Source organism: Rattus norvegicus, chromosome 19 (genome assembly GCF_021556685.1).
Source record: "Rattus norvegicus strain SHRSP/BbbUtx chromosome 19, alternate assembly SHRSP_T2T, whole genome shotgun sequence".
NCBI lineage: Eukaryota > Metazoa > Chordata > Mammalia > Rodentia > Muridae > Rattus > Rattus norvegicus.
In genome coordinates, this window is record NC_141552.1 from 71,611,389 (window position 1) to 71,624,239 (window position 12,851).

A 12,851-nucleotide genomic window follows, 5' to 3' on the forward strand; every position below is an offset into this window, starting at 1 on the left:
GTTTCTGTTATTTCTGGGAGACACAATCTCATAGCAGTCCCCCTCACTCTCTGTCTCTTACAACCTTTCTTCTCCCTCTTCTGAAGTGTTCCCTGAGACTTAGGTATGGGAGCATTTTGTAGCTGTATCTGCTGGGACTGGGCCCCACAACTGTAGTTTGATTGGTTGTGATTTTCTGTAGTGGTTTTCTTTTGCCAAGAGAAGTTCCCTCGATAATGGGTGAAGACTAAACTTATATATAGATTGAGAGAAAACATAAAGTTGCTGTCTGAGTCATAAATTTCATAAATGTCTTTCCGAGTCTGGTTTATCTCACCCAACATGATCTTTTCCAGTTCTATCTATTATCTACAGATTTCATTTGCTTTTACATCTGAGTAATGTTCCATGGTGTACATGTTCTACATTTTCATTATTTATTCATTAACTGAAGGACATTTAGTTTGTCTCCATTTTCTAGTTATTGTGAGTAGAACAGCAATGAATGTGGCTGAGCAAGTGTTTCCTGGAGTAGGATTCCAGTCATTTGGGTGTATGTCAGGGAGTGGTATAGTTGGGTCCTATGGTAGATTTCTTTTTAGATTTTTGAGAATTCTCCACATTGATTATAGTGGCTGCACCAGTTTGCAATTCCACCAACAGTGAACAATGGTTTCCTTTACCCCACACCTCTTCCTTCATTTGTCAGTTATTTTGTAGAGGGGGAAAGTAGGGGGAGAGAAGGGGGAAAGAAGTAGGAGGGGGAGAGGGAGAGGGGAAGGGAGAAAGAGTAAGGTTGCCATGGGCTTTAAAAAAAAACCGCGAAGCCTACCCTCAGTGACACATTTTCTCCAACAAGGTCACAGGTCATATTCCTTCTAAGCCTATCAAAGAGTTCCAGTCCCAGGTGACTAAGCATTCAAATATATGAGCCTATAGGGAATATTCTTATTCAAATCACCACAAGGAGGAAGACCAAGAGTTCAAGGTCTTCCTTCCATACAATCAAGATAGATATGTAAGAGCTTGTCTTAAAACATTGAAAACAACTATCAGGCATAGAGAGGAAGCTCAGTGGGTAAAAGTGCCATTCAAACTTAGCAATGCAAGTTTACATTCCCCAGAGCCCACAGAGAAAGCATGTACCTGTAATCTCAGCAGCCTCATAGCAAGACAGGAGACAGAGATATGAGAACTGGCCAGAATTTCCTGTGCCGGCTAGTTCTATGGGCACCCAGCAAAGTGGAAGCAGAAGAGAGATTCTGTCTCACTGAATACTGTAGCACATGCCTTTAGTTCTAATATTCAGCAGGCAGAAGCAAAGGTTCAAGTCCAGCCAAGTCTATACAGCAAGTTTCAAGCCAGTCAAAGATGAATAGTGAGGCCCTATCTCAAAAAGGAGAAGAAGGAAGAGAAGAAGGGGAGAAGGAGAAGGAGGAGGGAGATTCTGTCTGTAGAAAGTAGAAAGAGTCAACTACCAAGCATTGTCGTCTGGCCTTCATGTACACAACATGACACACATGCGCCTTCCCTCCCAAACACATTTTGCCAACAAACAAATAATGAGTAAATTAAAAAAAATTTAAATATATGAAATGAGTGGCACTGAACTAATGAACAATTTTGTATTTCACAGAGAAGCATCCTGCTTGTCCCAGGCAGACTCCCAGCTTTTCCTCATGATTACCCATGTCTGAAAATGGAAGTTCTCTGCAAAGCACCTCTGGGTAACCTGTTTTTAAACGACCTTCTTGCAGATGCGACTTCTGCCCAACAGACTCTTCTGGGTACTGTGGATATTGCTGACAGTGCTTGACTGTGGCTATCAAGTTAATGCACAACTGCTCCAAAAGCTTGGCTAACCAAGTCCTGACCATGACTTTTTATGGAACAAAGGCTTCTGCATGGAAAAGTCACCTGTGAGCACAGGAACGTGACTCAGGCAAGTAAGATGAACCAGGATTCAAGCAGGCAACACTGTGTGCACTCCATTAGAAGTGTCCATTACCCACCCATTCCTGGGTCTACCGATTCATGTGAGCATGACACCCAAGAGCCAGTGATGAATGATGATTGATGACTGAGCACACTATCACTAAACCAGTATACAAAGAACAATACACCATTCAGTAGCAGCTATTTTCTGTAGGGTATAATTATAGCTATAAACCTGCCATTCCTCCCACTACATTAGAAAAATGTCTTCCCTGTACAATAGTGGCCTCAGGCCTTGAAGAATGAAGACTCTAAACATGTAAACCCTAGAAAGTCCCTGCTGCTGATGGAGAAGTACAGATGGAAAGAGAGACCCAGTGACACCTTACCCCATCACAGTAAGCTAGAAGCACCTCTCCCTAGTTAGACCAAAACTGGGGTGAACAGAAAGGTGAGGCTGCAAAGCTTCCGACAGAACTTTTAAATGAGGGTTGGAGTTAAACTCTGCAGACATCAAACACTGTGCCCTTATTCACTCTGCCCTTACAGACAGTCTAGCATCCTAGAAGGCCAGCCTGTGACCTGGGGTGACCTGCTTAGATGCTGTTCTGGAGTGGATCCAACTCATTGTGTGGCTGAAGAACTCTGAGGCCACAGTGAGCTTAGAAAGCCACAGACACAGATAACACATAACAAAAACTTTCCCACTCAAAAGATAACCTCCAAAAACTGTGCTGGGAGATTGCTCAGTCAGTCAACTGCTTACCGTGAGCTCTTGAGTTCTGCCATAACACCCACATTAAACAAAAAACAAAGAAGTTGGGTGTGATGGTATGCACTTTGCAATTCCAGCACTGGAGAAGTAGAAACAGAAGGATCCCTGGGGCTTTTCTGCCAGCCAGGCACCTTAGCTGAATAGGTCCTGGTGAGAGATCCTGTCTCAGAATCAAAGTGTCTCCTGAGGAATAAATAACTCCCAAGGTTGACCTCCAGCTTTCACAGACATATGCACACATGCACTATTACATACATGAAGAGGTAAACCCTAAAATAAGCATTTACTAGTTGCTAAGCACAGAGTTCTCTGTAAAGCTGTCTTGTAAAATGGAACTTGGTCCTGGGCCCTATGTGATTGGTCTCTAAAACAAATGTTAAAGGTTGGTTTATTCTGAGACTACATCTTGAAGGTACTTCGGGCTAGGGCACCATGAGGAATGACAGATGGGATCCTGCACCCTATGGAACACTATGGCCATTTTGCAAAGAGGTTGACCTTCTATTCCATGGGTTTGAATATGAGTCTGCAAGGAATGAACCTCCTTGAGCCTTTAGCTTGTTGGTGTGGCTCAAAGAAGAACCACCCTCTTAGGAGGGTCTCTGTCAGGAAAGAAGTAGGTGGTAGGGCAGCCATCAAGAAGTCTGCTTGAAGAACCTAAGAACTGGAGGATGAGGCCTCACTCATCCTGACCCTGATGATATATAGGTGGTTAAATATTGCTGGGGGAAGAAAAGACATGTTCTTCAATGATATAACCACTGGCTAGGTGCCCATGCTCCTGTAATGAACTGTTTACCCTATACCTATACAGCTGTTCTGTAAGTAACTCTGATTAAACTCACTGGGTCACAAGAAGAAGAAAAGAAGACAAAGTAGGAGGAAGACTAAATTGGAAAAGAAAGGGAGGAGGTGGGAGGGGACAAGAGAGGAATGGGGTAAATGTCAAAATATATTTAGACAAATATATAATATGTCATAAATCCATTCACACACACATGTACTTAATATATAATATAAACAGGTAATAAATTAATGCTACTCAACAGTCTAGACTAAAAATTAAGACTAAATGTACCTGAAGTGTCAGGCTACCTGTGATTACAAGAGGCAAGTACCTAGTAGCCAAGTGGCCATTTTGTTGTTTGGCACTGACTCTATGGTCTATAGCTCTGCCGTGCCATGGGCTTAAACCCTCGGAGCACACAGCCTCAAGATGCTAGACCCTAGAGGTCCAGGCACTGCTGCTGGGCCAAACCTGGAAAGATATGTTGTTCCACAACTCTTTTCCCTTGGCTGGTTTTCTGTGAAGCCCCGGACCCCCATGAACAAGTGTTTCATGTGGGAGGGAGCCCAGAGAGATGATAGAAATGAGTTTCTGAGAACACTTGAAAGTTCCTCTGTAAGAAAAGAGTTGAAAACTAGCTAAGAGGATGGAGATGGCTGGATAGCATTGGAAAAGTGTTCTGTGACATGATCCACCAGATGAGGGGAGAAGAGAAAGGAAACTAGGAAGGAAACCCAGGTGTTAGGTGAGGGCCTGAGGTTTTGGCTTGGCCTCAGAAATGAAAGACAATGCAATTAAGTTACCATCACTTCTAGGGCAACACATTTTATTTATCAAAAGTCCTGAACAGTAGCCACGTATAGCGAATCACACCTGCTTACTGGTTAGGCTTGTGGCTTGTACTTTGTAGTTGTTTTTGTCAATTGACACAAGTTCAAAGCATCTGGAAGAAGGAACCTCAGTTAAGAAAAAGCCTCCTACCAGGTTGGCCTGAGGGCAAGCCTGTGGGGGCGTTTTCTTAATTAATGATTGACATGGGAGGGTCCAGCCCATTGTAGGCTTTGCCTTTTCTGAGCAATGATCTTGAGTTGTATAAAAAAGTAAGTTGACAGGCCATGGAGAGCAAGCCAGAAGGTAGCACACCTGTATGACTTATTCTTCTATTCTTGCTTCCAGGTTCCTGCCTGGCTTTAGTTCCTGCTCTGACTTCCTTCTATGATGAACTATTACTTCAAGATGTGTGTGTGTGTGTGTGTGTGTGTGTGTGTGTGTGTGTGTGTTCTTGTTGTTGTTGTTTTGGTCATAGTGTTTATCTCCACAGTAGTGTACAACTGGAGCAACCTGTAATTGGGAGGTGGAGACAGCAGGATCTCTGCAAGCTCAAAGTCAATGTCTCAGTTACTTCTCTATTGCTGTGAAGAAGCACCATTACCAAGGCAACTCATAAAATAAAGCCTTCAATTGGGAGTTTGCTTACAGTTTCAGAGGGTCAGTCCATAATCATCATGGTGGGGAGAAGGCAGGCAGGCATGTTGCTATAGGAGAAACACAGAGTCCATGGAATGTCATAGGCTTTTGAAAGCTCAAAGCCTACCCACGATGACACACTTCCTTTAATGTGGTATGTACCATGTCAGTGTTTCCTTACCAAACACTTCCACCAACCAGAGACCGAGCATTCAAATATATGAGCCTGTGGGGAACAGTCCCACTCAAAAGAGAAAAAGAAAAAAAAAGGAAAGAAAAGATAAAGAGGTTATTTTTTTGCCCCTATGGTGGGGCACACCTGTAATTTCAGCCCTTGAGAGATGGAAGCAGAAAGATCAAGAATTCAAGGTTATTCTTGTCCAGATAGCTAGTTTGAGGCCAACCTGGGCTACATGCCACTCTGTTTCAAAAAAAAAAAAATTGTGATGAATACATTTCACCCAAGTATTCTACTTTAGGAATTTATCCTATAATAAAACATATATAACACATGTGCAAACTCACTGACGCAAACAAGAGAAACTGTCTAAACATTCTTTTTTGAAAAAAGCTAAGATAAATAATTATGGACACCCAGCATACAGCCATTCAAACAGCAAGATGATCTGTATATATCAACAGGGAAAGATGTCTAAATTGGCCATCACATCTGAGAAGCCATAGAATGATATATACAACTACATTTGGGGATAAAAATATATGTATATTCATTTAAGAATAACTCAAAGAGAACATACCAAATCCATTAGTGGCTATTTTGAGAATTATATATTATTTAAATTTTTAAAAGAAAGTGTCTATTTTCACTCCAGTAGTCAAGAAAAGTATGTATCTTTGATTTCTTAACCAACTGTTCTAGAGGATAACTCGAGACATGTTTAGACTTGGGGAAGAGACTGAATGTGGGCTCCACAGCACAGTGTGTGGGTTGTGGAGGTGGGTCAGTGTTGCAGTACAAATCGGTCAGAATGGTTCCCGTGTGTGTACCCTGGTGGTCTCTCCCTTGCTAGTTCAGCTCCAGCGGGCCATGGGATCTAGCCCTAATTTATCTCAGATTAGTATCTCTCCCAGCGGCCCTCTGGTAGCCTCGAACTTTCTGGTTCCAACTACCTGGTAAAATCAAGACTCAACAAACTGTAACCCAACAATCAGATTTATATGTTAAATTCTCAGTCCACAGTACATCCACACAATAAACTTAAAACCAATTGATAAGGATATAAACCTCCCACCTAGATAAGATAAATTTGCCTACAGAAATTCATCCCAGCTACCTTGACAACTCAAGACCACCCAGATTTGGGTCACCCTTCCCCGTCTCGATCTTGATTCTCCTTCTCTCCCACTTTATAAAAGCTTTGTCCCTGCCTTATTTTTTTTTTTTTTTTTTTTTACTGTCCAATCATGGCTTTGACCTAACTTGTCTGCCTTTACCCGTATAATGACATCAACCTACAGGGTAGCAAGTGTTTTGTTTTCATTGACCTGGCTTTTGAAACAACCCCAGGTTTCCCACTTGAGAAAAGGGAAAAATAGCCATCACAGATAGCTCTCTGAAAACCTTTGTTCACCTCCATTAATATCTTGTAAAGTCTTGGGACCTACAAGAGTCCCAGACCCTAAACCTAGTGGGAGGATACATAAGTGGGAGGAACATAGACCTAGAAGAGTGAACAGAACTGGGAGAGTAGGTAGAACTGTGTAGGGCAAAGGTGGGGCCGTGATGGAGCCAAGGCTGTGTCCTGGATTGATAAGTAGAAGAAGGAGGGGCCAGAATGGCTAGGAGCAAAAAGAACCTAGCTGTGCACCTCTGATCCCCTGTAGTATTCCTGTGTGGGCTTTCCCTGCTCTGGGATTTCTTCTCATTCCTTTTTTCCATGTAGCTTCTCCTTTTTTGAGTCTCCCACTTCCCACCCTATCCCCCTCCTATTGAAGGACTCCTGAGAGGCAGATCATGGAAAGGGTCAGCAAATCTTTCCTTTGTTTTCTGCAGTTTGCAAACATCCTCATAAGATTTTAGTTGCTTCTCTGTTTCAGTTCTAATCCCAAGCTCTCAGGAGCTGGGACAATGAATTTTGGGGTGTTTAATTGCTGCTTACTGGTGAAAGATCTAGCCTCCAGATCACAGGTACCATGTAAGAGAAACTAGCCATTGTTGATCTTTTTAAAATTATACTCTGTTGTTAGCAAGTGGATTTTTAGTCTTTCCTTCCGAATTCTTTGAACATCTTCTATCTTCCTGAAACAAGTGACAAGGGTATACGACCAGTTTTACTGTTTTGTCTTGCTTTTGATAAATCATAAGGGAATCTACATGGGATGATTTGAAAGAAAATTGCCCACATAGGCCCATAGGGAGTGGCCTTATTAGGAGCAGGGCCTTGTTGGAGTAGATGTGGCCTTGTTGGAGGATGTGCATCACTAGGGAACAGGCTTTGAGGTCTCAAATGCTCAAGCCACGCCAGGTCTGTCAGTCTCCTCCTGTGCCTCTGGATCCAGATGTAGAAATATTGGCTACCTCTGCAGCACCCTGTCTGTCTGCCAGCAACCATGCTTCCCACCATGATGATAATCCACTAAACCTCTGAAACTGTGAGTCAGTCCCAATTAAATTTTGTTGTTGTTGTTGTTGTTGTTATAAGAGTTGCTGTGGTCAAGGTGTCTCTTCACAGCAATAAAACTCTAAGGTTATTTTATGTCAGGGACTGATTTTATGGAGTAAACTTGAATCAGCATCACACTGTGTATAAACACGGAGAAGCTTTCATCAGCTACTCATGACACTGATTTCTTAGCTTGTAGATGGTGGGAAGACTCAGTAAATGTCACTAGTATCCAACATTATTGCTGCTTCATCCTTATTAGTGTATTTGGAAAGTTAAATTTAAATGGTTAGGGATGTGGCTCAGTTGATAGTTACCTAACCTGGACAAACCCTGGCTTCTATCCCCTATACCTTAAAAACCAAGTGTAGTGGCTCATACCTGTAATCCAGCACTCTGATGGGAAGAGGAGAGAAAATCAGGACCCCAAATGCATCTTGGCTACAAAGAGTTCCCAATCCTTGAGCTACATGAGTGACTGCCTTGGAAAAAAATTCAAAAATACATATTTAATGAAAGAGGATGTTGTTGCATTTCATGTAAAATTTTACATCAGATGTAATCATTAGAACACAGGTGGTGATGTTCTGTTTCTAAATAGAGCTAGCAATAGTCACCCAAAGTGGCTTACTATATTCTTTTGTTAATAAGTGAAAATAATAACTATCATCACACAGATTTAATTTGCACAGACACTGCAAATGTCTCTAAGTTATTGCAGGGTATTCACTGGAATGGAAGTAGGCACAATATTTTTAATTTATAATAAAATCCCATGCCATCTGCTTTTCAGAAAATATGATTGCATGTGGGTATTTTAAATGATCCTTTCTAGGAATCTTCCTCAGCATTTTCTGCCCTTAAAATATAAATAAATAATAAATCAGGCTTGGCCCAGCACTAATTGGTTGCCAAGACTCATTTTTGTAAAGATCACTTTGGAGTTGTAGATGTTCATGAGAAGACTAATTGCTAAGAGGTTTAAATTATGATTATTGTGATTTAATTGTTCATAACAATTTCCCTTTAGGATTATTTTTTTCCAAGTCATTTATTTCATTTTACCAAATGACCTTTTAAGAAATTCTATAATCAGCATACTTTGTCAAGCCAAAATAGAAAACGTGAAGATATGGAGCTGCAAAGGCACAGTCATGTTTCACCTGGTCCTCCTGCACCTCCTCCTCTTCCTCCCTTCCTCCTCCTCACCTGCTCCTCCTCCTACACTTCTTCCCTCCTAGCTCTACCTTCCCTCTTCTTTTCTTGTTTTATTTTCTCCATCATTCTTCTATTCCTCTGTTTCTCCTTATCCCTCTGTACCCCCTGCCCTTGCTCTGAAGCCATTCGTTTCACTAAAACGATTCAAAAGAGAAAGATGAAAATAAAAAAATAAAGAATAATCATCTACCTTACTTTCCTCCTCGTTTAGGTCTACATGAGAGGTAAACGTATTTTAAAATGGTATTGACAGCAGCTGTAGGGTACAGACACGACTCAGTGCATCTGCTAACAGCCTGACTTCTTGCTTTCCTCTTAGGGACGTGACTTTATAAAGCTGGTATCTTGACTTGGCTGCAGAAAAAGGTTCCTGATAAGTTGGGACAAAGCAGCCATTTTTAGTAGGAGGGTTAAGAAAAGGAGAGGCACTCAAGAAAGGAGTAAGACATACCCAAGAGAATGGGTGTAGCTCTCTCTAAGGATACTCACCACTGCCTTTACAGTAGCCATGTATCCTGTTTTGGGTTCCTTCTGACTATTCTACATGACAACATGGTTATGAGCCTATGAGGAGAATGGTAGAAAGGTTTGATATCAGGGTGACAAGGTGTTTCTCCTTTGGTTGCTTTTGTCAGGATATTTTTGTCATAGCCAGAAAAAAAAAAGCAAGATATATATCTTTAAGGAGTTTTACAGATTATTTTAGGCTGTGTGTGGTGGATGGAAGGGACAGGTAGGATGTCATACAGGTGAGGCAGGTACAAGATAGAACGAGGCCTGTCATTGGATGAGAAGGAAGGATGGGCGGGAGAAAAGTTTTAGAGAGGAGGAGACTGGAGCAAGGAAAGGAAGCAGGGGAGAGAACATGGCGGTGGATGTTAAGATTCCTCTCTGCACCTTTACAGGTTGTTATGAATTTCATAAGGGATGGATGTGTACAGGGCTTTGTGTGTCTAGGTGGGCAAATTATATCTTATTAATTGGTTGTAAGTTAATTAATTGTGTGAATGTATTGTACATTGAGCATTTAACACATAAATCTGGCTGTTGGGTTCCAGTTTGCTGAGTAATGATTTCACTGGGTGTTGGGAGTATGAACAGAGTTTGTGACAGGGAGCTGTGCTAGTCTATAGAATGCTTGGGGCTAGCATGATGTGGGGCCATGCTAGCACAACCCACGGAACACTATGTGAATCTCAGGCATGGTAACAACTGCCAAGGGGACGGTAACAGAGAAACAGCTAGAGCACAGATCCTTGGGAGTGGGAACTCGCAGGCAACCAGGATGAGTGTCATTGTTTATAATTTTACAGCAACAGGGACACATTTATGCCACAATGTATGTCTGAAGGTGAGAGAACAACTTTGGAGTTTGTTCTTCCATCTTTACATGGGCTCCAGGAATTGAATTCAGATCATCAGGTTTTACCGCAAGCTCCTTTAATCACTGAGCAATTTTGTTGGCCTCTCTCCTTACATTTCTTTTGCAAATGTCCTTATTTTCTCTTAAGCACAGCATTTTTGTCTTTCAGTTCTCTTATTGCCAATCTTTAGGAGTCCTAAAGGATGTTCCTTTCTGTAAAGGGCAATATAATGTTTCCTTTCTGTACACTGGGTGCTACTAAGTATGTCAATCATCAAAACATGGAATCGATATAAAAATATGGCCTTGTCTGAGTTTGCAATCCCAGGCAAGCTTTATAGTAGGCTTATATGTCCGTGAGCATGGACCCTTACTTCATAACCAGCCTTGGACTCTGCCTCCTGTTTCTCTGGTAAAACATTAATTTTAAGAAAGGGAAAGTTTCATAGCTGCCCCCAACCACTAGAATTTAAAATATTATGTGAAATGGAAGAGGTGGGGGGAGCCAGGGGTTTATTGAGGCCCACTAGGGAAAAAGTTACTGCCACTTCTGACCCAGGGTAGAGACTTGATATTCTAAACTTCCTAAAATATGATGTACTATTGTCTTCTCTCTAAAGAGAGAGGGAGGCCACTCCTCACAAAATGAATATAACTGATGACATTTTACCGAAGTGGGTGGAATAATCATCCTTTAAAGGGGTAATGTGCTTATGTGCTTTGTAAGTCCTCCCCTTCCGTTGCTTACAGTCCTCAAGTGCTTAGAAAAGCTATTGAGATCACACATGCACACACGTGCACACACACACACACACACACACACACACACACACACACAATTTTTTTTCTGCTCCTGTTCTTGAATCCTATGCCTGCTTGCCCTCAGGCTGGGCACTCTCACTCTTTGTATGAAGTATCCCCTACCCCATGATGTTGCTTTCACACTCATCTCTAACTCAAAACAATGTGACTTTCTCCCTCTTCTGCATCTCCATCTCACCAGCTACTGGGATTTGCATCTTACTTACCCTGCTGTTTTTCTCTCAAACTGATATAAGATGGTCCCAAGCTTCCTTCTAAGTCTGTTTTTGAAATTCTTTTATATATAAGAAAGCTAAGAACCCACCAAAGGGAATCCTAATTCCTTGATAACACTAGAAAGAGCCTGAGAAATGTAACAAAGGGGAAACGGAACAGAATTTACCTACAGATGATCAAAGGCAGCATTCTCCAGTGACCAAAGTTGAGCATATTTAAATATAAATTTCGTATCAGCAATAGTGTCAAACTTATCTCCATAACAGAAACCAAGGGGAAGGTTTATCAGGATTCTTGTTCTTATTATTTGTCTGAGACAGGATCTTGCTAGGTAGCCAGGGTGGCTTGGTGTCTTGATCCCCCAGCCTCTATCTCCCAGGTATTGAGAATATAGGCATCGAGCCCAACATAGAATTCTCTTTTAAATCAAGTTTTGTCTTGGTAGCTGGACTTCATGTGACATAAGAGAAAGGTGGTCATGTGAGCTGGGGAGATGGCTCAGTGGTTTAGAGCATTTCCTGCTCTTGGCACAACACTGGTGTTCAGCTTTCCCTACCCAGGTCAGGTAACTCATGACTGCTGGTAACTGCAGGATATCCAACACTTTCTTTTGACTTCTGTGGTCACCAGTACTCATACCTGACCTTACGGTGTATGTGTTCCACTTTGCTTTCTCTGTTGCTGTAATAGACATCATACATAGCCAAAGCAACCCCAGGAAGAAAGGGTTTTGTTGTTTCGGTTTTCTTTGTTGTTTTGGTTTTAATCACACTGGTTTATATTCTGTCACTGAGGAAAGCCAAGGGTGGGACTTAAGACAATGCTTGAAGCAGAAACCTCAGAGGATTGCTGCTTACTAGGTAGTCCTAAGACTACCTACTGCCCACAGTGGGTTGGGCCCTCCTACACAATTAGTAATTAAGAAAATGCCCTACAGATATGCCCACAAGCCAATCTGCTGCAAGCAATTCCTCAATTAAGGTTAACAATCATAAACAAGTGCATGCTAGATTGCCTGAACCAGAAAAGTTAATTAATGGCTATGATTGCACAGCCAAAGTACAGAACTGAATTCATACAGAGCTGGAACCAAAGATCACATAGCTGCCAGTCAGTAGGAGGTCACCTATATTTCCATCTGGTGGTTCAATTCTTGAGCATGCTCCAACCAAGACAAAGGTGAAAATAACAGCCCATGCTTCGGTGGACTTCTAAAGTCACATCACAGAGAAAAGTTTGAGGTCAGGGTATTTTCCTTCCAGAGGCATGCTTATCTCATTCTTTTGTTTGATGTGTGGATTGTGAATACATTCCTGAGCCAGTCAGTTGCCCAAGAAGAGCATTCCAGGCTGCCTACTCTAGTGATGGGTATCAGATACGAGGAGAATAGGATGCAGAGAGACAACTGAGGGAAGAATCTTTGTATTCTGTAATCAGAAGAAAGGGGGAATGTGTTAGACTAAGGGTAGGCAACTTTGGCTATCCAAAAATTCCCCAAGATCTACCTGTCTGTACTTCCCAGGATTATCGACAGGTCTGTGCCACTCTGCCTGCTTTTACATGAGTTCTGGGGTTCAGAACTCAGGTCCTCATGCTAATGCACCACTGAGTTACTTCCCTACACCCCACAGCCACCTCTCTCTCCTTTGCTACCTTTGGTTGTCT

At 42.0% G+C, this 12,851-nt stretch overlaps 1 long non-coding RNA gene across 4 annotated transcripts in view; it reads left to right on the top strand.

The window, feature by feature from the left end:
- The window catches only part of LOC102548408 (uncharacterized), a 64,092-nt gene that overhangs the window by 40,999 nt on the left and 10,242 nt on the right, over nucleotides 1-12,851 (top strand). For 3 of the 4 annotated variants that reach the window (XR_015644271.1, XR_015644270.1, XR_015644273.1), the window contains one exon: nucleotides 1,737-1,921. This is a non-coding gene — a long non-coding RNA (uncharacterized LOC102548408). Of the gene's footprint in view, nucleotides 1-1,615; nucleotides 1,922-12,851 lie in introns of all 4 variants that reach the window. The other variant, XR_015644272.1, reaches the window with a different exon arrangement.